This window comes from Theobroma cacao, chromosome 10 (assembly GCF_053813885.1).
Source record: "Theobroma cacao isolate CCN51 chromosome 10, ASM5381388v1, whole genome shotgun sequence".
Classification (NCBI taxonomy): Eukaryota; Viridiplantae; Streptophyta; class Magnoliopsida; order Malvales; family Malvaceae; genus Theobroma; species Theobroma cacao.
In genome coordinates this window covers 25,413,461-25,437,583 of record NC_142648.1, presented here as the reverse complement: position 1 = coordinate 25,437,583, position 24,123 = coordinate 25,413,461, and the positions used below count along the sequence as shown (strand labels likewise).

The following is a 24,123-nucleotide window of genomic DNA, read 5'->3' as shown; positions in this document are numbered from 1 at the left end:
GGTCTTTAAATGACCTACGTCCACGGGCACAGCAACAGAGAAAAATTCACTAAAAGAAAAATCAGGAGATTACAAGAACAGTCTCAAACTAATAACCCTTATCCGACGTACATCTAAATCACTCTCTCTAAATCTAGGTGATGATTATTCTTTAACCCATAGGGTCCTTTTATAGTGCCAAATACAATAACCTTATCCTAATATAATTAGGAATCTTATTCTAATATAATTAGGAATTGTTATTCTAGTCTAACTAGATTTAAAGACTACTTTAATAAGATATACTAATTTAATTAGAATTAAACAATCCTAATTAAATCACAATTCAAGACTATCCTAACAAAATCTTTGATTGTTTCTTTCTTTTGGCATCTTGTAAGTTGGCTATAAATAAGGACAACGTATGAGCAGATGCCATATCCACGAAAGCAATTAAGAAGGTATAGCTTAACCATGGTATACAATGCAATTTCATTTCAAAATCAAAGTCAAATTAGGGAATGTGAAAAATATCTTATTTCTTGAAAATGAAATACTAGACTAAATGCCAATCTTTCAATTTGTTTATTTGTAATATATGATGTCACAATAACTTAACGAATACAACTGTTGTGATTTTTCATTTAAAATATCTTGAAATATTCCCAAACGAAAACTATCAGTTGTGTAACTTTTTTCTTTAACGGGAAATTAACTTGTGCTACGATTTTTTCTTTCCACAATAAATTCACATTCTTTACACTAGCTAGTGAACTCATATTACAAATAGACCGATTCTTTAAGCACAATACAAGACCTAGCTAAACTGACAAAAGAATTCTATTCAAAATCTTTGATTGTTTCTTTCTTTTGGCAATTCTATTCAAAATCTGTTGGGAAATTACAGAATTGTCTCTAAAGAATTGCCCAAGATCTAACCCAATCAATAGAATAAAGAAAGAAAGAAATCACGCACACCCACAAGAACACAAGAATTTAGGTGGTTTGGTTTTTTGATGACCTACGTCCACGGGCACAGCAATAGAGAAAAATTCACTAAGAGAAAAATCTGGAAATTACAAGAACAGTCTCAAACTCATAACCCTTATCCCACGTACACCTAAATCACTCTCTCTAAATCTAGGTGATGATTATTCTTTAACCCATAGGGTCCTTTTATAGTGCCAAATACAATAACCTTATCCTAATATAATTAGGAATCTTATCATAATATAATTAGGAATTGTTATTCTAGTTTAACTAGATTTAAAGACTATTTTAATAAGGTATACTAATTTAATTAGAATTCAACAATCCTAATTAAATCACAATTCAAGACTATCCTAACAAAATCTTTGATTCTTTCTTTCTTTTGGCATCTTGTAAGTTGGCTATAAATAGGGACAACGCATGAGCAGATGCCATATCCACGAAAGCAATTAAGAAGGTATAGCTTAACCATGGTATACAATGCAATTTCATTTCAAAATCAAAGTCAAATTAGGGAATGTGAAAAATATCTTATTTCTTGAAAATGAAATACTAGACTAAATGCCAATCTTTCAATTTGTTTATTTGTAATATATGATGTCACAATAACTTAACGAATACAACTGTTGTGATTTTTCATTTAAAATATCTTGAAATATTCCCAAACGAAAACTATCAGTTGTGTAACTTTTTTCTTTAACGTGAAATTAACATGTGCTACGATTTTTTCTTTCCACAATAAATTCACATTCTTTACACTAGCTAGTGAACTCATATTACAAATAGACTGATTCTTTAAGCACAATAAGAGACCTAGCTAAACTGACAAAAGAATTCTATTCAAAATCTTTGATTGTTTCTTTCTTTTGGCAATTCTATTCAAAATCTGTTGGAAAATTACGGAATTGTCTCTAAAGAATTGCCCAAGATCTAACCCAATCAATAGAATAAAGAAAGAAAGAAATCAAGCACACCCACAAGAACACAAGAATTTACGTGGTTTGGTTTTTTGATGACCTATGTCCACGGGCACAGCAACAGAGAAAAATTCACTAAGAGAAAAATCAGGAGATTAGAAGAACAGTCTCAAACTCATAACCCTTATCCCACGTACACCTAAATCACTCTCTCTAAATTTAGGTGATGATTATTCTTTAACCCATATGGTCCTTTTATAGTGCCAAATACAATAACCTTATCCTAATATAATTAGAAATCTTATCCTAATATAATTAGGAATTGTTATTCTAGTATAACTAGATTTAAAGACTTTTTTAATAAGGTATACTAATTTAATTAGAATTAAACAATCCTAATTAAATCACAATTCAAGACTATCCTAACAAAATCTTTGATTCTTTCTTTCTTTTGGCATCTTGTAAGTTGGCTATAAATAGGGACAACGTATGAGCAGATGCCATATCCACGAAAGCTATTAAGAAGGTATAGCTTAACCATGGTATACAATGCAATTTCATTTCAAAATCAAAGTCAAATTAGGGAATGTGAAAAATATCTTATTTCTTGAAAATGAAATACTAGACTAAATGCCAATCTTTCAATTTGTTTATTTGTAATATATGATGTCACAATAACTTAACGAATACAACTGTTGTGATTTTTCATTTAAAATATCTTGAAATATTCCCAAACGAAAACTATCAGTTGTGTAACTTTTTTCTTTAACGGGAAATTAACTTGTGCTACGATTTTTTCTTTCCACAATAAATTCACATTCTTTACACTAGCTAGTGAACTCATATTACAAATAGACCGATTCTTTAAGCACAATACAAGACCTAGCTAAACTGACAAAAGAATTCTATTCAAAATCTTTGATTGTTTCTTTCTTTTGGCAATTCTATTCAAAATCTGTTGGGAAATTACAGAATTGTCTCTAAAGAATTGCCCAAGATCTAACCCAATCAATAGAATAAAGAAAGAAAGAAATCACGCACACCCACAAGAACACAAGAATTTACGTGGTTTGGTTTTTTGATGACCTACGTCCACGGGCACAGCAATAGAGAAAAATTCACTAAGTGAAAAATCAGGAAATTACAAGAACAGTCTCAAACTCATAACCCTTATCCCACGTACACCTAAATCACTCTCTCTAAATCTAGGTGATGATTATTCTTTAACCCATAGGGTCCTTTTTATTGCCAAATACAATAACCTTATCCTAATATAATTAGGAATTTTATCATAATATAATTAGGAATTGTTATTCTAGTCTAACTAGATTTAAAGACTATTTTAATAAGGTATACTAATTTAATTAGAATTAAACAATCCTAATTAAATCACAATTCAAGACTATCCTAACAAAATCTTTGAATCTTTCTTTCTTTTGGCATCTTGTAAGTTGGCTATAAATAGGGACAACGTATGAGCAGATGCCATATCCACGAAAGCAATTAAGAAGGTATAGCTTAACCATGGTATACAATGCAATTTCATTTCAAAATCAAAGTCAAATTAGGGAATGTGAAAAATATCTTATTTCTTGAAAATGAAATACTAGACTAAATGCCAATCTTTCAATTTGTTTATTTGTAATATATGATGTCACAATAACTTAACGAATACAACTGTTGTGATTTTTCATTTAAAATATCTTGAAATATTCCCAAACGAAAACTATCAGTCGTGTAACTTTTTTCTTTAACGTGAAATTAACATGTGCTACGATTTTTTCTTTCCACAATAAATTCACATTCTTTACACTAGCTAGTGAACTCATATTACAAACAGACTGATTCTTTAAGCACAATACAACACCTAGCTAAACTGACAAAAGAATTCTATTCAAAATCTTTGATTGTTTCTTTCTTTTGGCAATTCTATTCAAAATCTGTTGGGAAATTACGGAATTGTCTTTAAAGAATTGCCCAAGATCTAACTCAATCAATAGAATAAAGAAAGAAAGAAATCAAGCACACCCACAAGAACACAAGAATTTACGTGGTTTGGTTTTTTGATGACCTACGTCCACGGGCACAGCAACAGAGAAAAATTCACTAAGAGAAAAATCAGGAGATTATAAGAACAGTCTCAAACTCATAACCCTTATCCCACGTACACCTAAATCACTCTCTCTAAATCTAGGTGATGATTATTCTTTAACCCATAAGGTCCTTTTATAGTGCCAAATACAATAACCTTATCCTAATATAATTAGGAATCTTATCCTAATATAATTAGGAATTGTTATTCTAGTCTAACTAGATTTAAAGACTATTTTAATAAGGTATACTAATTTAATTAGAATTAAACAATCCTAATTAAATCACAATTCAAGACTATCCTAACAAAATCTTTGATTCTTTCTTTCTTTTGGCATCTTGTAAGTTGGCTATAAATAGGGACAACGTATGAGCAGATGCCATATCCACGAAAGCAATTAAGAAGGTATAGCTTAACCATGGTATACAATGCAATTTCATTTCAAAATCAAAGTCAAATTAGGGAATGTGAAAAATATCTTATTTCTTGAAAATGAAATACTAGTCTAAATGCCAATCTTTCAATTTGTTTATTTGTAATATATGATGTCACAATAACTTAACGAATACAACTGTTGTGATTTTTCATTTAAAATATCTTGAAATATTCCCAAACGAAAACTATCAGTTGTGTAACTTTTTTCTTTAACGGGAAATTAACATGTGCTACGATTTTTTCTTTCCACAATAAATTCACATTCTTTACACTAGCTAGTGAACTCATATTACAAACAGACTGATTCTTTAAGCACAATACAACACCTAGCTAAACTGACAAAAGAATTCTATTCAAAATCTTTGATTGTTTCTTTCTTTTGGCAATTCTATTCAAAATCTGTTGGGAAATTACGGAATTGTCTTTAAAGAATTGCCCAAGATCTAACCCAATCAATAGAATAAAGAAAGAAAGAAATCAAGCACATCCACAAGAACACAAGAATTTACGTGGTTCGATTTTTTGATGACCTACGTCCACGGGCACAGCAACAGAGAAGAATTCACTAAGAGAAAAATCAGAAGATTACAAGAATAGTCTCAAACTCATAACCCTTATCCAACGTACACCTAAATCACTCTCTCTAAATCTAGGTGATGATTATTCTTTAACCCATAGGGTCCTTTTATAGTGCCAAATATAATAACCTTATCCTAATATAATTAGAAATTGTTATTCTAGTCTAACTAGATTTAAAGACTATTTTAATAATGTATACTAATTTAATTAGAATTAAACAATCCTAATTAAATCACAATTCAAGACTATCCTAACAAAATCTTTGAATCTTTCTTTCTTTTGGCATCTTGTAAGTTGGCTATAAATAGGGACAACGTATGAGTAGATGCCATATCCACGAAAGCAATTAAGAAGGTATAGCTTAACCATGGTATACAATGCAATTTCATTTCAAAATCAAAGTCAAATTAGGGAATGTGAAAAATATCTTATTTCTTGAAAATGAAATACTAGACTAAATGCCAATCTTTTAATTTGTTTATTTGTCATGGTAACTTGATGTATGAAGTTATGGTGATTTTTCTTTCAAAATACCTTTGAATATTCAAATAATATTATCATGTGCTTGGCTTTTTTCCTTCCACAATAAATTCACATTGTTTAAGCTAGCCAGTGAACTCATATTGCAAACAAAGACTGATTGTTTAGGCACAATACAAGACCTAGCTATTGAACTATTCTGTTCATAATCTTGGATTCTTTTCTTTTGGCATTGTAAGTTGGCTATAAGTAGGGACAGCGTATGAGCAGAGTCCACGAAAGCAATTAAGAAGCTATAGCTTAATCATGGCATACAATGCAATTTCATTTTCTTCATTCTTCTCATTCTGCATCCTCTGTTGTTTCAGGCAGGCTTAGTAAACTCAAAAGACAAAATGCCAACCCATTTGGTTTTCTGCAGCACCTCCAAGTATCAGAGGAAGAACAAAACCCATGGCAATGATGATGATTTCGATGATCTCCTAGAGTCTAAAGACCTAGACTCTAACCACCACTTCCAATTCCCAACTAATCTTCCTGTATAAACCAAATATAACCAAAATTATGAAAACAATAATGAAACAATTGAAAATAAACAAAACAAAATTTTAAAAAAAAAGAACTAAGTAATTTTCAAAAGAAAAAATGGCAGAAACCTTAAGAGAAAACCCCAAGAAAAAAGGGCCCTGGAACTAGCAGCCGTTAGCAACACAAAAAATATAGCAAAAAAATGGAAAGAATGGTGGGAGGTTGAAAGGGACCATTAATCGTTTGGTTCTTGAGGTTTTGAGGGAAAGAACCAAGGATAGTTTCGAAAGTTCGGGTGGTTTAGGTTCGAGTTAAGGGTTCATCTTTGGGTTTCTAGCCGAGGTATAGTGGAGAAGAGATCCAAGTCAGCTGACAAGGATCTTCCTGGTGTTGGCGTTTCCGCTTGGTGGTAAAGGTGGTGGCAGGTTTCTGGGATTTCCATGGCACCGTTTAGGATATCAAAATTTGAAAAAAAAAATATTAAAGAAAAGCAAAGGTGTGGTGGAAGAAGGTCAAGCCCTTAGCTGGGTGGTCAGAGGTTTGATTTTCAGCAGAGGTGCATTTCATTTTTGGAAGAAGGAAAGAGGAGGAGAGGGCTGAAACAGGCCAGACCTAGCCCGTGTTGACCTTCACCAAGTCCAGAAAACGTGGGCTTAAGCTGAGCCCAAACACGGTTAGGTTTTTTGGACAATTTCATTTCTTGTTGTGTTTTGTATGATTACTTTTATGTCATTTCAATTTATTTTACAAGTGATTTTAATTATGTAATGTAAAAATAAATATATTTTGGTAAAAAATAATAAAAATACATTAGTTTATGAGAAAATATGCATGTCCGTAAATATGCATCGTAGGAAATATATGTATAAAAAATAGAATAAGAAATATATAAAAAAATAGTTTAGCAAAGTTTTAAAAATATGTGTATAGAAATATTTTGTTTTTTTAAACTTAGTTTAGTATATATAAAGTGACATGAAATGATTTTAAGGTTCTAATCACTTCATATCATTATTGTTCATGTAATTTTGGGTAAATATTATTGTGCAACAAATGATGAATCTGATGATGAGACGCTCTTGGGAGGCTTGTAAAGATAAATCTCTCGAGAAACTCTCCAAGTGAGACAGGGATTTCGGATTTTATTAGAAAGATGGGAGGATCTAGGCTACGCTTTCAACAAGAGGTCGTTGTCTGTATTTAATAAATTGAAATTTACATCATGATATATTATTGTTTTGAAACGAACGATGTCTCCAGTAATGAGACCTTATTGGAAAGTTTGTAAGGATAAACTTACCTGGGAGATTCGCTAGGTAAGGATTCATTCTCGAATTTTACTAGAAAGATGGAAGGATCTGGAAAATATTTTCAATAAAAGACTTTGATTCATATTTAATTAATTGTAATGTGTATCATACCATACGATGCTTATTTTGTACGCAATTGTCAACCTTGATGATGAGATTTCTTCGAGAAGTTTATAAAGATAAGTCTTCTGGAAGAATTCTTTAGGTGAGAGGACATTTCAGGATTTTACTAGAACCAGGGGACGATCCTAGAAAAGGCTTCAATAAAAGGTTGTCAATTATAATAATTAATTATGAGTTTGCATTTCATTGACATACGCGCATTAAAATATGAGCAATTGTCTGATGATGAGATTTCCTCATAAAACTTGTAAAGATAAGTTCCCCAAGAAATTCTCTTGGTGAAAGTGCATTCCTATGTTTTAGCAAAAGGGTGGGAGGACCTTGGGAATACCATTAACAAAAGATCATAGTTCGTATTGAATAAATTGAATTTCATAACATTCATCATCCTTGCATAACATACTCATCATGCATATTCTCATACTTAAAATAAAGTTCAAACAATAATCCTGATGATGAGAATTTATTTTTTTGGAAAATTTAAAAAAAGATAAATTTTTTTGAAAAATCTCTAGGTGAGAAGATATTTTTGAATTTTACCAAAAAGATGGGAGGACTCGAGAAATTTCCTCAATAAAGAGATTATCATTCATAATCATTTAAAACTAAAAAAGACAAATTACAAAATGAATAAGGATTAAGGAAATTTATGTACAGGAATAAAATTAAAGATTAAGGTCAAAATATGATACCAATTGATTATTTGGTACTATTCATTGAACGAGCATAAAGAGTGTGCTAATCCTTTTCCGCGCATAACTGTACTCCCAAACCTAAACATAAAAAATGCAAATCAGGTTTTATTCTCTAGGCGGATTTAAAATTAATTAAGACCTCGTCAAAGAGAATAGGTGTAATAGGTGGCCAATCACACTTAACAAAAAAGATTGGTGGCAATTCCAGACTTACACATAGAGGCGAACGGGTCCCTGGATCTGCACGTAACGACACTTCCAACGACACTTGCAATGACTCGTGTCGATGCCATAAGCCCTGTTGTAGGAGCTTTCCAAAAATGGGTTGCAAATACACACATTAGATTTTCAAGGATTGACAACTATAGATGTCACTATCCGGCACTCCCTTCGAGCCCGTGACAACCGCCGCGAAGTCTCGGTAAACATTCATTACCCGGTATGTCAACCGAAACCTCGCAAGGCTCTTGCATCAGTTTTCCACTTCCCTTGTGAGCAATAGTTACTAAATATCGAGTTTTAAAAGAATATAAACTATTTTAGATCGAAAACAATCAAAATAAAACTTTCGCCACACGGGGTATTTTGGTCATTTTTACCTAAAATTTTTGAAACCTAATAAAAATACAACGTATGGTAGAAAGATGTCCATTTTCGATTAAAAATAAATTTTTGTAATCTAAATCATCCGTTTGGAGTGAAAAATTGGCTAATTAGACTTAATAAAAATATTCGATAATATATTCCATTTTCTTATAAAACAATTTTTATAGAACTATGCATAAATAATTTTTGTAGCGTGAGAACCAAATAAATTCATACACATAGTGATACAGTAAACCAGGTATTCAAAATTATCCTACAGTGGCATATGGACCCCGAGATAACCAAAAGTGTTCTAGAATGTAGACCTACGATTTCCAAGGAAGTAAGTCCAAAAGAGATCCTTGATGAAATCGACTGCCTACAGACTATCCTGAACCTAAAATAGTTAAAAAGAAAGGGTGAGTTTTCATAAACTCAGTGAGTAAACAAAGTCCATCATTAACATCTAAAACCGAGTAAATGGAGACAGTTAACATTTCATCATACCATAATCCACAACATTTTGTACTTGTTTCAAATCATATATATAAAACAACACATTTCATTATAATACACATCTCGACTTATAATTTTCTCAAAAACTTGGCTCGTGCCAAAAATCATACTCGGTGATACCTTGGCCGAGGCAATCAACCGGGTCCGCCAAGGTTATTAAGTTAACAACTACTCATAAAAACATAATTTAGCCATCCCTTGGCGTTGGCAGAGTTCATCCTCAAGTGGTGGTTCAATGTGAAGTGAACTCTATCGTACCTTAGGAGATATCCTTCGCACCTCTCATACTAAGGTAAATATAACAGGGTTTACCATGCCCCTATAATAGATTGGTCCACGGAAACCCGCCTACTGCAGTGGCTAATTAAATAACCCACCAATCAATAAAATTTTGACAACATAACGTGGCTAACATAATACTACCCAACCTGTCAAAGGAAAACAACAGTTTATATATTTCACCACTCAAAAACCCAACCACATATGTCATCACATATCAGTTCATAAATCATCAATTCCAAATATTTGTACATAAACTTAAATATATAGGCAACATCAAAGGTTGGTCTCCTCATACTCTCATTTTCAAAAACATTATTGAATTGTAAAATAATTCATAAACCTTATTCCTTAAATCAATTACTAGTCATAGAACATAAAATTCATTTAGGTTCAATATTCTTAAAATCATAAAAACAATTGTAAAAATACTTTAGATAGATAAGATGAACATTGGTTACTCACTTTGACGGGAATTTTACAACAGTCCTATTTTTGATCCTCGGGTGTAATACCTTTGCCCTTATCCGAGGGCTCACCACCAATACATAATGTGCAATAGGAAATTTAATATACTTATGCTAAATTGTCACAAAACTATTCTATGTTCTATATGAATGCATGCAATGAAATGGGAGGTGTTCAGCCTATCGCGCACTATACACTATTTAATCGGTCTAAACGTCCAATTCGATTCCAATTAATTTATTGTACTTCCAGTACTCCCCAAAATTCCACACACTTCACTAAAAGTCTATTCTAAGTGCAATTACCAAAATATCCCTCATTATGGTGCAAATTGTCAACTAACGGGAGTAAAATTTTTCGGTACCCATTTTCGATATTCGATATTCCTAAGCACCAAATACATCTAAATGGCATGAAAAACAACGAAATTCATCATCAATCCTCACCCATAAAATTCAGCCAAGATAGGTTCTATAATGGGCATGTGGATTTCTTGCTTAATTTTCATACTAAATGTTACTAAACACCTAAAAACACTAAATTACTTTGAAATTCAACTAAATTCATCACCACCTTTCTCTCTCTAAATCTGGCCAGCATATTTTCCCTCATGAAAACTTGAATTTAATTCATAGAAAATGGAAAAGAATGCATGGGTAAGATTAATTTCAAGCTTAATATTAAAAATCTTACCTTTAGTCACCAATTTTCTTGAAAATTCAACAATTTTCCTTAGTTTTTCCTCCCTAGGGTTTTTCTTTTCTTTTCTTCTCTTTTTTGCAGGTGCTGGTCGGCCTTGAAATGCTGAGTGGAAGAGTGTTGGCTGGTTTTTAAATGGCAATATAAAAATATTTAATTTTTGACACATGTCACCTTTTTATTGGTCCACTTGTTTTAACTTAATTTTTAAGCCTTTTCTCACCACCACAAATGCTCTAATATTTATCCATAGCATAAAATAATAATAGGTAAAATTATGAAGCTTGACAAATGTCATGGTGGTGTAAAATTACAATTTTGCCACTAGAGTGGTAAAATTACCATTTTACCCCTATGCTTTGAAAAATACTGGAATTACAATTTTTTTCACTTCTTAACCTCAAATCATACTCCAATACTCAAATCATACTCTAATAAGTCAAATGGGGCAAAAAAATCTTTTCTAAAAATTTCCATTTTGTCCTCAGGTGACAAATGACCATTTTGCCCCTAGATAGCGAAAATTCTGGTTTGACTCCAAATTGATCCTCGAACTCCTAATCACCATATTAAACCATTCTGAGACTTTAATATCCTTAATTTCATCTCAAATTCTCTATTTTATCTAGTTCGAGGCTTAAATCAACTTTATTGTATCTCTAGGTACAAAACCTACTTTTGTAAATTTCTTGGGACTCTCCTAGCATGCAAACATGCTATCCATTACATGTATGTCATGACGAGTATTTTATAAGGTCGGGCTTTACAATAGAGATGCCGATATTACTATTATCTTCAAATGTTGTGATCATAATGATAGAGCCCCTTTCAAAAGCCCTGGTGGAACCCTAGCTCATGCTTTCCAACCAATTGATGGGAGATTCCATTATGAAACAGAAGAACAATGGTCTGTAAGTGTTACCCCAAGCAGTTTTCACTTGGAGACTATTGCATTGCATGAAATTGAATACCTTTTTGGTTTGGAGCACAACTCAGGTAGAGCCTTACCAAACTCATCATTTAGGGAAGTACCCAAAACTAAGTACACATAAAAGGGTATTTTTTATGTAAAAGATTTATTTTCTATATGGATGTTTATTTAATGAATCATGCATCAACTTCATTTTAACATTGAGGTATTTGTTACATAACAGAGTATGGAAAAAAAGACCTCGGTTACGTCCGTGGAGCATTTACTTTGTTTTGCATCTACCCTTGTTCCATGTATGGAAGTTTTGGATGAAAAGACTCAATTAGAGCAAATTCAAAATATAGAAGGTGATTGTTTGAAAGAAGGTTATGTTTCTAGCATTCCAAAACAAGTTCATATTAATCTTTAGTAGAATGTGGGATCATTAGGGAACATCCAAACAATAAGAGTTTCAAGGGAAGTATGGGCATATTGACTACATGATTAGAGGTATTGTTCAATTTTGGGATCTTTCATATAGATGTTTTGTCTTCAATGAAGTGGATATGACACTAACCATTGAAGACTATTTGACCTTACTCTACATACACCTTCCAAGTGCAAACAAGAGTTACGTAAGGAAACAAAAAATAGGTTATCGAAAAAAGATTGCAAAAATTATAGGGATCAATGCGCAAGAAGTTGACATGAATGTTAAACAACAAAAAGCACTTGTATTCCATGGGAATTTCTTCATAATTTCATCGTAATATACCTAGCGAATGAAGTTAGTATTATGGCGTTAGCAATCTATGGGATGGTTACATTTCTAAAGGTTTTGGGACATATCAAGATAGTAGTAGTGAATTTCTTTGAGCAAGTCAAAAACAAAATCAATCCATCATTGACAATTTTAGTAGAGATTTTTAAATAGCTAAGCTACTATCGACAGAATGGAAAAGGGCATTTGATCATATGTGCGTAGCTATTGCATGTATGGTTTAAAAGCAACTTTGAGTGTGTAAAGAGTAAATTTCGAGCACCATACCTTTCTACCAATGTTCCTATTAGCAAGTTTTGCAAGAGTGAATGGCTTATGAAAAAAACAAGCATGAATCTTGAAACTACGAAGCCTCACAAGGAAACAAGTGGTATGGAAGGCACATGGATGGCATTTCAATTCCCCTTTTGGGATTATAAGGACCAATCAATTATGCTCCATTTATGGTACAAAGACAAGCTAGATTTGAATAATTTTGTTAGAAAGATAAGCTTAAAATAAAACTATCAAGAAAGGGGTGAATTGGTTGTGAAAATGAAAATTCTCCCTTTTTCGAAATGCTTTGAAGATGAAGCAAATATTTGATAAAATAGAACAACAAAACAGAGTATGAACAAATAAGTAAAAAACAGAGAAACAAAGAGTACTAAACAGGACGTTTATAGAGATTCGGTCTTCCAATGCCTACGTCCCCTCCTTTGATAGCATAAGGAGTTTGAATCCATTATCACCTTACCTTTTCAATAAGATCAAGTGTAACATTTACAACATGCCTTTTAACAAAATCAGGTGCAACTTTCACAACATGCCTTTTGCAAGACCAAGTGTAACCTCTACTAAGACTTTGCCTATTTTACATTCAAGCATAACCTTTACACAAGATATAACCTTTTAAAGGATCAGGCAAAACTCCTCTACCTTTTGCTTAGAGGGATAACCAATACAACATTGGATTCTAAAGAATTTCTAATTCAAAACCTGTAACAAGGTTGATAAGGAAGTTTAGGATTAAAAAGATTAGAGCTTTCTTAAACGATATGAATGATCAAGGAAGGTTTAAGCTTAGAAACTATTAGCTAAAGGATAAAAATGTGATCTTCAAGTTTTGCTCTTGCTCTAAAATAGGATTTTTCTACTCACAGTTCTTTCTCTTGTTTTTTTGCTCTTTTCTTCTTCAAAGATGATTCAAATTTGTTCAAGTTCCATACTTTAATGTTCTTAAGGAAGGTATTTATAGCCTCTATGATTTCTTGCTTGTTAAAGTGATTTAAATCACTTCTCACACATTCCAACCAGCTTGCACAATTTTGTCACATATGAAGAATCGATTCTTTACTCTTGAGTTGTCGATTGTTCATAAAGTCGATTGTCACATATTAAGTTGTTGGTTCTTAATTGTGGTCTAGAGCCAATATTTGAATTTAAGCTTGATTTTTGGCACTCCAATCTTATCTAGTTGTACCATCTCTTTCTTGGTCACCAAGTTTCTGAATCTTGCTTTTAGTGCTTCAAGAACCTTATCTTATCCATATAGAATCGATTCTTTCTTCTTTGTATTTTTGCCTTCTGCATTCTATCCCTTTATAATCGATTCTTTGTCCCTGAGGTGTCAGTCCTTTTGCATTCGAAAGTATGGTTATACATGAGGAAAGATTAGCACCCTCTGACGCCTGCTCAAAGAACAATACCAATTAATCACTTTGTATCCTATTTTAGCCTTACTTATCGATCTTAAATCTAATTATGTTCTTACTCCCTTAGTTATCATTTATTATATTATATTATTTATCATTAAAAATAATATGTGTTATATATATATATATATATACACACACACACATGGTTAACTAATTAACAGAAAATTAAAAATCAATATGGTAGTTAGAAATTAATTATAAACGAAAAATGTCATTTGAATTATTCTGATGATGGGATCTTTTTAGGGAAGCTAATAGAAACGAGATATCTCAAGAAATTTCCAAAGTGAAAAGAAATTCTTAAACTTCACCAAAGAGTTGAGATAGTCTGGAAAAATTTCTCCAAGATGAAGATTTCATTCACACATTGACAAAAAATAATAATAATAATAATTTAATAAACAAAAGGAACAAGGAAAATAAAATATATAAAATCCAAAACGAAATAAGAAAAGAGAAACACTAACATAATTCAATGTTGTTATTTGTAATAATAAATATAAAAGAAAAAGGAAACTTGAAGGTTCAAAATCTATGCAACAAGCAATAATTTAAATCCTAGGAGAAAGTTTGAATAGGAGAAAGAAACAATAATTTAGACAAGCAACAAACAATATGGAAAACAGAATAGGAGAAAGATAGAATATACCATGAGAGCAACAAGCAAGATCTGTGCAAAAATCAGTGGCGCAAGGTGGGTGAGGTGGCCAAGTGGATTTAGGCATGTTTGCTTTTGTTATGTTTACATACAATAATTTGCTCTCTTATTTACTACTATTTTTGCCTAGTTATTCAAAAAGAGTAAGACACTCGTTCATGGTAAGTGACTCCTACGTTTCCTTGTAAGAGAAAAATTACAGCCAACTTATAATATAAGGCAAGAGCTTTAATTATTTTTATGACCCCACAATTAATATGATAATTTTGTCCGAATTAAAATACTTATTGTTAGTGATCTTGAATTTGAAGACTTCTCAACCACAACAACTTCAATATAATCCAAATAATTTCATACTTTCTTTTCCTTATTCCTCTCTAGCTTGATACACAAAATTCAAAAGTAGCATAGAGCCAATTTAAGTTTTTTCTTGTACATATTTTCAAAATTTTATTCATGACATGTTCTATAGCACATAACATTATCCTTGCTATCTAATTTCCTTTTGCCAATATCTTACATCTTTATTACTTTGTACTAACAATTTTTAAGATTGAAAATGAGTAAGGAAAGAAGGAAAAAAAGTTTGGAGATATAAATATCATATCCTTTCCATTCAAATTATATATGTCACATAAACCATATTTTTAAAAAAACAAATCAATACTGGTAAACAAAATAGCCCATTCATAAAACGTTTTGACATTTGGAATATTTAACATTTGAGTTGAAATGGTGAGGAAGTTATATTCTTTTAAGAAAAATGAAATCTTTTTTGCTTAAGATTTATTACTAACACAGATGGATTGACCTTGAAATACACTCAAAATACAATAAGTAATTGATACACTCCAAACCATGGCAAGCAGCCAAATAAGTTCATCTCACTTCCATCAAATCAAATATTAATCTTCATAGCTACAAGGCAAAGAGCATTCTTTTTATGCATAACAACACCAGGTATCACATCAAAGTCCAAGTCATCCTTGTTCATCCCAACCGGCATTTCCCAATCAAATTAGTAAAGAAGATTAGCAAGAGCAATCTCCACAGTTGCAATTCCCATATGTATTCCAGGACAGCCCCTTCTGCCAGCACCAAACGGTATGAGCTCAAAATCTAGTCCTTTGTAATCAATAGAACTGCCAATGAATCTCGCAGGATAGAACTCTTTAGGGTTTTCCCAAGCTTCAGGATCTCTTCCTATAGCACAAGCATTGACAATAACTAGTGTTTTCGCAGGTATTTCATGCCCCCCAATATCACACTTCCTAATTGTTTCCCGTGACAATAATAACGGAGCTGCTGGTTGCAATCTAAATGTTTCTTTTATCACGGCTTTAAGATATGGTAAACCTTGAATATCATCTGCATTTACAAAACCATTGTTTCCGATCAAATTTCTGACTTCTTCTTGAACTTTCTTCATAGACCTAGGATTCTTCAATAGGAAGGTCATGGCCCAAATCACCATTACGGCACTAGTGTCAGTTCCCCCAACAAACATATTCTGCATGAAAGGAAAAAAATTGCATAAGGTTATACTCTTAGTCTGAAGTTAGAAAATAAAAGATAATAATAAATAATCAAGAAAATTTTATCTACAACCCTAAATCTTTTAAGAATGTTTAATTTTCATCATTGACCTAAAATTTTCACATTAATTATTTGCAACCTTTTTAAATTATTTCAAATCAATCATCATTCCCTTAATCAATAATCGTTAGATTCTTCACAAAATTTAACACATAAGTGCCATGTGTATTTGAATTGTTGATGGAGTTAACCTCGTGGACATACACGAGACTGATGTGTCAAGTCGCACAAAGATTTCAGCAGTTGACTGATGGATTGGAAACAATTTAAAAACATTACGAATTGATAAACATGAAAATTTTAAATCAATGGTGAAATGAATCATTCTTTAAACGATCATACATTGCAGATAATAGTTACTTCTCAAAAACAAAAGTAAAAGTTTGAGTGAAGATTGAACCATTAGCACAGCTTTTATGTGATCAAAAGTGAGATCAACTTGAAATGCACGATCCTTCCGAATTTGTAGTAAAACATCAATAATGTCCTCTTGCTTAGGTTTTGACCTATTGGGATCAAGATGTTCATTAATGAGTTCTTGATAGAATCTATCAAAATCTTTGAAATTTTTTTCAAGACGATCAAGTAATCCTGATAGCCTATCAACCCAACTCATGAAAGGGAGAAAATCAGAAACGAAAAAGCTCCCCAACATGGCTTGAGTTTCATTAAGCAACCCACAGAATCTACTTCTTTCATTCCCTTCATCGTCATACCTCTTGCTGAAGGCTATTCTACAAGTTATTGTACTAGTAACATACATCAACAACTGACTCAAATTGATTGGTTTCAAATCATCAGATGATTTGGATATTTTTTCGATCATATGAGAAATTTCATCTTCACGAATCGGATGATAAAGTAGCACTCTATTACGATTAAAGAGATGAACGATGCAAATTTTTCTAATCTCTCTCCAATAAGAATTATAAGGTGAAAAAGCCAAATCTAAAGCATTGTAAGACAACTTGTGCTGGCCAAGGAAACGAGGTCTGCTACAAAAATCAAGGTCATGAGTTTGCAAGATGGCTTTCACCATTTTTGCTGAAGAAAAAACTAGAGTTGGTCTTAGACCAAGTTGCAAACGCATTAAAGGACCATATTTTTGAGAAAGCTTCCAAAGATAAATATGAGGGGCTGGTGAACTAGTAAGCTGGAGTAAGTTACCGATGAAGGGAAGACCAAGGGGGCCTGGAGGCTTGTGTCTATGTTTTCTTAGAAAGAAGAGGATCAAGATAGGGAGAGCTAGAATAACAAAGAAAAGCAACAATCCCATTGTAAATTTGTTAATTTTTAATCTAGTAATTCACTCAAACTTGTGAAGATCCAGAGGAAGGAGTCCCCTTTATATAGAGTTAGCCCAAACTCAGGTCCATACATTTGACATTATTTTGGAGAAGGAAACGTTTTAAAGTTTACTAGGAATCAATGAGCAGATTCATGCATGATATTAGATAGTCTACCATGCCAACCCTACGTAAGCATATGCTTTGTTCGTATCGCTATCTTTACATTGCTAATTTCAATTTTTGCCAAAAATGGTAAAATGATATCAGTGGTTTCGATAAAGGACATAAGAAAATCAGAATTCTCTAGATAAAGGATGAAATAGAGTGAGCTGGAGTTTCAATATACATCATGTGTATATGTCCATTTCTCGTTTATTCATGCTGACCCTAATGCTTGCACGTACTATTTTGGTAGACTGCCACGTGACTACTGACCTGTTCAACATCCATTTGCTTCATGGTTCCACAGAAGCAAACGTCTCTACATGTTGCCTTGCATGTCTATTGTCTAATCTATCATAATACTTGTATTACTACTTTGAACAAGTGTAATCTCTCAGCAGTGATGGACTCAGAATTTTATAAGAAATGTGGTTAAAGAGTAATTATATAAAATTATAGATTAAATTAATAATTCAATTTGAAACAAAAATTAATCATTTTTTAAATAAAATTAAATTATAATACAAAATTTCTAAAATTTGGATTTAAGAAAGATCAAAGTTAGGCCAATTAATGGTTTTAAACAATAAGTTAGATAGCTTATTACTATTCCAAGACAGATTACTTGATTTGATTAAAGGTGGTAAAATTATATATCTTAAATTTTATACATATAATAATAAAAAATTAAAAACTAAGAGTCAACACCGTCCACCCATGATCTCATCTTAATATGTTTGAAAGTGTGTGTATAAATCAATGAATGTAAATGAAGAAGTTATGTGTTTTCTACACCCTATGTGGATCCTGTTTACTCATACCCAAAACAGAAGCTACATTCAGTAGCCATATACCTCTTTTCCTCAAAATTACAACAATTTATTAGCAAGGAATTAGTTGACTGTTAGGGTTCAACATCCCCAAATTGATGATTGCTTAAAGTCAGTTTAGCTTCTTCATCACCTAGTAACAACTAATCTGTGAGGCTTAAAGACATGCACAATACTAATTGCTCAGAGCAGGAGTTCATATTACATGAAATATGAGCAAGACTTTTAAAAATTAGAGGAAAAAAAGCACAAAAATTAATGATTATGGTGGGTGCTATTAGTGTTTTTTTTTTTCTTCTTCTATGGGTCAGAAATTAACTAAAAGAACGTGCGTGGGGCTTTAATTTCTTCATGCAATGATTTTTGTTTTTTGCGTAATAATTAAACAAAGATGGTCAAAGACGAAAATCATCAAGAAATTTATCACTTGTCTTTAGTTTAAATTATTAAACAAACGCCGCTCAATAAGATCAGGTTGTGATCTCTTAAGCCAGATGTTTTATGCCATAGGAAGTCCATGCTAATCAAGTAATTGACTTGCAATGGCATTGCTGGTTTATTCGGCTTAATAAATTGCTTTTCAAAAGAAAAAAAAAACATATTTTAAATATCTCTGACAAAATTTTCGTACTAAGTCAATTTTATGCAATTGAGGAAGTGCAAAACAAACAACTGGGTAACTGTAGGCTATGACTTTTGTGTATCAAATTAAGACAAAACTTGTCTATAAGAATTTCAATTTTTAATGTAAATTGGTTCCTTTTCTCATCGAAAAGATGTTTCATGTTTATGATACTTAAAATCTTATTGAGAGATCACTTGGGTTTATGTTGAAAAACAGATAAATTAAATTGCATCTAAATCTCTTCCATATTGTTCTTACATATGAAATCATTTGGGTATCAAATAAAAGAAAAATATCACATTGAACTTAAACAAGTTTGTAATTTAGGGTTGACAATAAATATCATATATAAAAGACTATACGATTACATTTAAAAAATAAATAAAAAGCTCTCTTTAGTAAGTTTTAAATACTCAAACTCGGCTCATTCAGCCACTCGAGTTCAACTTGACAGTAAACTAGTTACTTGTGAATATTTTGAATCGGACTTGAATAACTTTTATTTATATATATCAAACTTGGCTCATTCAGCTAGTCGAGGTCAACTTGACAGTAAATTAGTTACTTGTCAGTATTTTGAATCGGACCTGACTAACTTATATTATATTATATTATATATATATATATAGTAAAATTAATAGTTATTTATGGTTAGATGTTGGAGACCCATCTTGGACCCTTCCAATGCTTTGGTTGGGGTGAAATCTCCCTCACCTTGACAGCATTTGAGAAAACACGCTTTTCCCTTTGAAGAGGCTCCGTGGTCGGGTTTTAGTAATAGTTGAACATGATGATTTTCAGTTTTGGGTTTTATATATTTTATTTTTTTGGTTCCGTTTTTGATTGAATTATTTTTGTTATTATTTTTTATTAATGAGTTAATGAAATCTTCATTTTGGAGAAAATTTCTTAAACCATCCTAACTCTATGGTTAAGTCTGAGAATTTCTCTTCAACTAGAAAATTTTTCGAGCAAGCTCATCTCTGCAAACCTTCCAAAAAAAATCTCATCTTTGGAGTAATTCAAATAAAATTTTTTATTTATAATTAATTTTTAACTGCCATATTATTTTTAATTTTCTATTAATTAGTTTATCATATATACATGCATATATATATATATAAAAGATAAAATTTAAATTAATTATTTGAGTTAATGGAGTGTTCGAATATAAAATTAGGATTATTTCAACACATTAGTGAAATCCTAATTAAATTCCTCACCTAGGAAAGTAGACTCGGAAATGTGACTCTTTGCATTCCCAAACAAAGTTCCATTAGATCAACTCAAATAACAAATTTTATTTTTTAAATTTATTATTTTATCATATTTCTTTTATAAGTATGTCTTTTTAAAATTTCTCTTTTTCTAATACATTAATCTAATAAATTATGCATATTTTTTCATATATATATATATATATATATATATATATATATATTATTTTCATTCCCACATTATTTGCTAATTGAACCAGATACAATGCAAGGAAGTCATGTGCAGGCAACATCTCCTTGCCAACAAGGGGAATTCTTCAAATAAGATTGATTGTCCTCCTAACCAACTGTAGGGACATTGATTACCAACTGTAGGAATTTGTCAAAAATCTGTGAATCCTCCTGTTCCTGGTGTTAATATCCTGACAGTGACTTCAGGATTGTCCTTTTCAATTGTTGATTTAGCTACTTCTCCATTCTTTCCTACCAATTCAGGCCATGTGACTTTGTGTCCTAAAAGAAAAAAAATAATGTAAATATTTATTACAATTTATTGTAATATTTATTGTAAGTGAACTTCAATTTGAAGAATTTTTAATCTCAACAACTTCAATATATATATATATATATATATATATATATATATGATCCAAATAATTTCATGCTTTGTTTTCATTAATCCTCTCTTGCTTGATTCACAAAATTCAAAAGTAGCATGGAGCCAATTCAATTTCTTTCGTACATATTTTCAAAATTTTATTCATGACATGTTCTAATATAGCACAACACATTATCCATCTCATATAATTTCCGCTTGCTAATTTCGTACATCCTTATTACAATTTACTAACAACTTTTAAGATTATTACTAATTATGTGAAAATATATCCTTTCATTTCGAATTATGTCACATAAATTATTTTAAAAAAAAAAGGTTCATTACTATTTAACAAAATACCCATTGCATAAAACGTTTTGCCATTTAGAATATTTGACATTCAAGTTGAGATGGTGGGTGGGGAAATCATATTCTTTTAAGAAAATGAAATCTGTTTTGCTTAAGATTTATTACTAACACATGGACATTGACCTTGAAATACACTCAATACACAATATGTAATTGATACACTCCAAACCATAGCAAGCAACCAAATAAGTTAACCCTACATGCATCAAATCAAACATTAATCTTCCTAGCCACAAGGCAAACAGCATTTTTTTTGTGCATAGTAACACCAGGTATCACATCAAAGTCTAAGTCATCCTTGTTCATCCCAACCGGCATTTCCCAATCAAATTTGTAAAGAAGATTAGCAAGAGCAAACTCTACAGTTGCAATTCCCATATATATTCCAGGACAGCTCTTCTACCAACACCAAAGAGTATGAGCTCAAAGTCTAGTCCTTTGTAATCAATAGAACTGCCAATGAATCTATCAGGATAAAACTCTCCAGGGTTTTTCCAAGCTTTAGGATCTCTTCCTACAGCCCATACATTGACAAAAACTAGTGTTTTGGCAGGTATTTCATACTCGCCAACATCACGCCAATATCACACTTCCTAATTGTTTCTCGTGGCAATAATAACAGAACTGTTGGTTGTAATCTAAATGTTTCTTTTATCACAGCTTTAAGATACGGCAAACCTTGAATATCATCTTCATTTACAAAATTATTTTTTCCAATCAAATTCTGATTTCCTCTTGAACTTTCTTCATAGACCTAGGATTCTTCATTAGGAAGGTCATGGCCCAAATCACTGTTGCAGCACTAGTGTCAGTTCCACCAACAAAGATATTTTGCATAAATAGGAAAAAATTGCATAAGGTTGTATTCTTAGAGTGAAGTTAGAACAAATAAATACAATAAATAATCAAGTAAATTTTATCTACAACTCCATATTTTTTAAGAATGTTTAATTTTTATCCTTGACCTAAATCTTTCACATTAAATATGTGCTACCTTTTTAAATTATTTCAAATCAATCCATCCTTCCATTAGTCAATGGCCATTAGATTCTTCACGGAATTTGACACATAAGTGCCACGTGTATTTGAATTGTTGATGGATTTAGCCATGTGGACATACACATGAGACTAATGTGTCAAATTGTATAAAGATTTTAATACTTGACTGCGGAAGGATGGATTTGAAACAATTTAAAAAAATTTTGAATAGGTAAATATGAAAATTTTAAATCAATGATGAAAATAATCATTTTTTAAAAGATCATATATTGCAAATAATAGTTATTTCCGAAAAACCAAAGTAAATGTTTGAGTGAAGATCGAACCATTAGCACAGCTTTTATGTGATCAAAAGTGAGATCAACTTCAAATACGTGATCCTTCCAAATTTGGAGTAAAACATCAATAATATTTTCGTGCTCTGATTTTGACCTATAGGGGTCAAGATGTTTATCAATAAGTTCTTGATAGAATAAATTGAAGTCTTTGAAATTTTTTTCAAGACGATCGAGTAATCCTGAAAGTCTATCAACCCAACCCATGAAAGGGAGACAGTCAGCAACAAAAAAGCTCCCAAACATGGCTTGAGTTTCATTAAGCAACTCATGGAATCTACTTCTTTCACTACCTTCATCATCATGCCTCTTGCCGAAGGCTATCCTACAAGTTATTGTACTAGTAACATACATCAACAACTCACTCAAGTTGATTGGTTTCAAATCATAAGAAGATTTGGATTTTTTTCAATCATGCGAGCAATTTCACTTTCTCGAATCGGATGATAAGGTAGCACTCTATTATGATTAAAGAGATAAACGATGCAAATTTTCCTAATCTCTCTCCAATAAAAAGTATAAGGTGAAAAGGCCAAATCTAAGGCATTGTAAGACAACTTGTGCTGGCCAAGGAAACGAGGCCTACTACAAAAATCAAGGTCATGAGTTTTCAAGATGGCTTCGGCCATTTTTGCTGAAGAAACAAGCAGAGTTGGTCTTAGACCAAGTTACAAAGACATTAGAGGACCATATTTTTGAGAAAGCTTCCAAAGATAAATATGAGGGGCTGGCGAACTAGTAAGCTGGAGTAAGTTACCTATCAAGGGAAGACCAAGGGGGCCAGGAGGATTGTTTCTATGTTTTCTGAGAGAGAAGAGGATCGAGATAGGGAGAGCTAGAATAACAAAGAAAACCAACAATCCCATTGTAAATTTGTGAATTCCTGATCTAGTAATTCACTCAAACTTGTGAAAATCCAGAGGAAGGAGTCCCCTTTATATAGACTTTGCCCAAATTTAGGTCCAAACATTTTACACTACTTTTTAGAAGGAAACGTTTTAGGAATCAATAAGCAGATTGATGACATGTACCAAACTAAAGACTTATAGCTAACCAAGTTGTGCTTGTCATATACACGTACCAAACTAAAGTCAGAAATCTCATATCTCATAGAGATCATTGCTTGTGAAATTCAAGACTTTTACACGTACTAATAATTCTAATCAAGTAAAAGGACGTGCTTGGGGCTTTAATTTCTTCATTCAACTATTTTCTTTTTTGTAATAATTAAACAAAGATAGTCAAATTTTACTACCCGTATAATTGGGTTTAAGATGGGTTTGGGTTCTAGTTTTACTCTCTGTATTAGATTCGAATAGGATTCAGTCACCACCCCTTAGGTACAAGCTAATCGAACCCAATTACATTGATATCTTGGTTTA

General features: G+C 31.8%; 1 long non-coding RNA gene and 2 pseudogenes across 1 annotated transcript; all 3 read right to left on the bottom strand.

The window, feature by feature from the left end:
* Nucleotides 1-5,615: 5,615 nt before the first annotated feature.
* LOC108663724 (uncharacterized) lies at nucleotides 5,616-6,613 on the bottom strand. The gene is made up of 2 exons (XR_001929736.2): nucleotides 6,129-6,613; nucleotides 5,616-6,009 (listed from the first exon to the last, which is right to left on the bottom strand). It is a non-coding gene; the product is annotated as an uncharacterized LOC108663724 (long non-coding RNA).
* A 9,006-nt stretch (nucleotides 6,614-15,619) lies between these two features.
* Nucleotides 15,620-17,593, bottom strand: LOC18587213 (cytochrome P450 83B1-like; annotated as a pseudogene).
* A 4,024-nt stretch (nucleotides 17,594-21,617) lies between these two features.
* LOC18587212 (5-OH-xanthotoxin synthase-like) lies at nucleotides 21,618-23,607 on the bottom strand (annotated as a pseudogene).
* Between the last annotated feature and the right edge of the window lie 516 nt (nucleotides 23,608-24,123).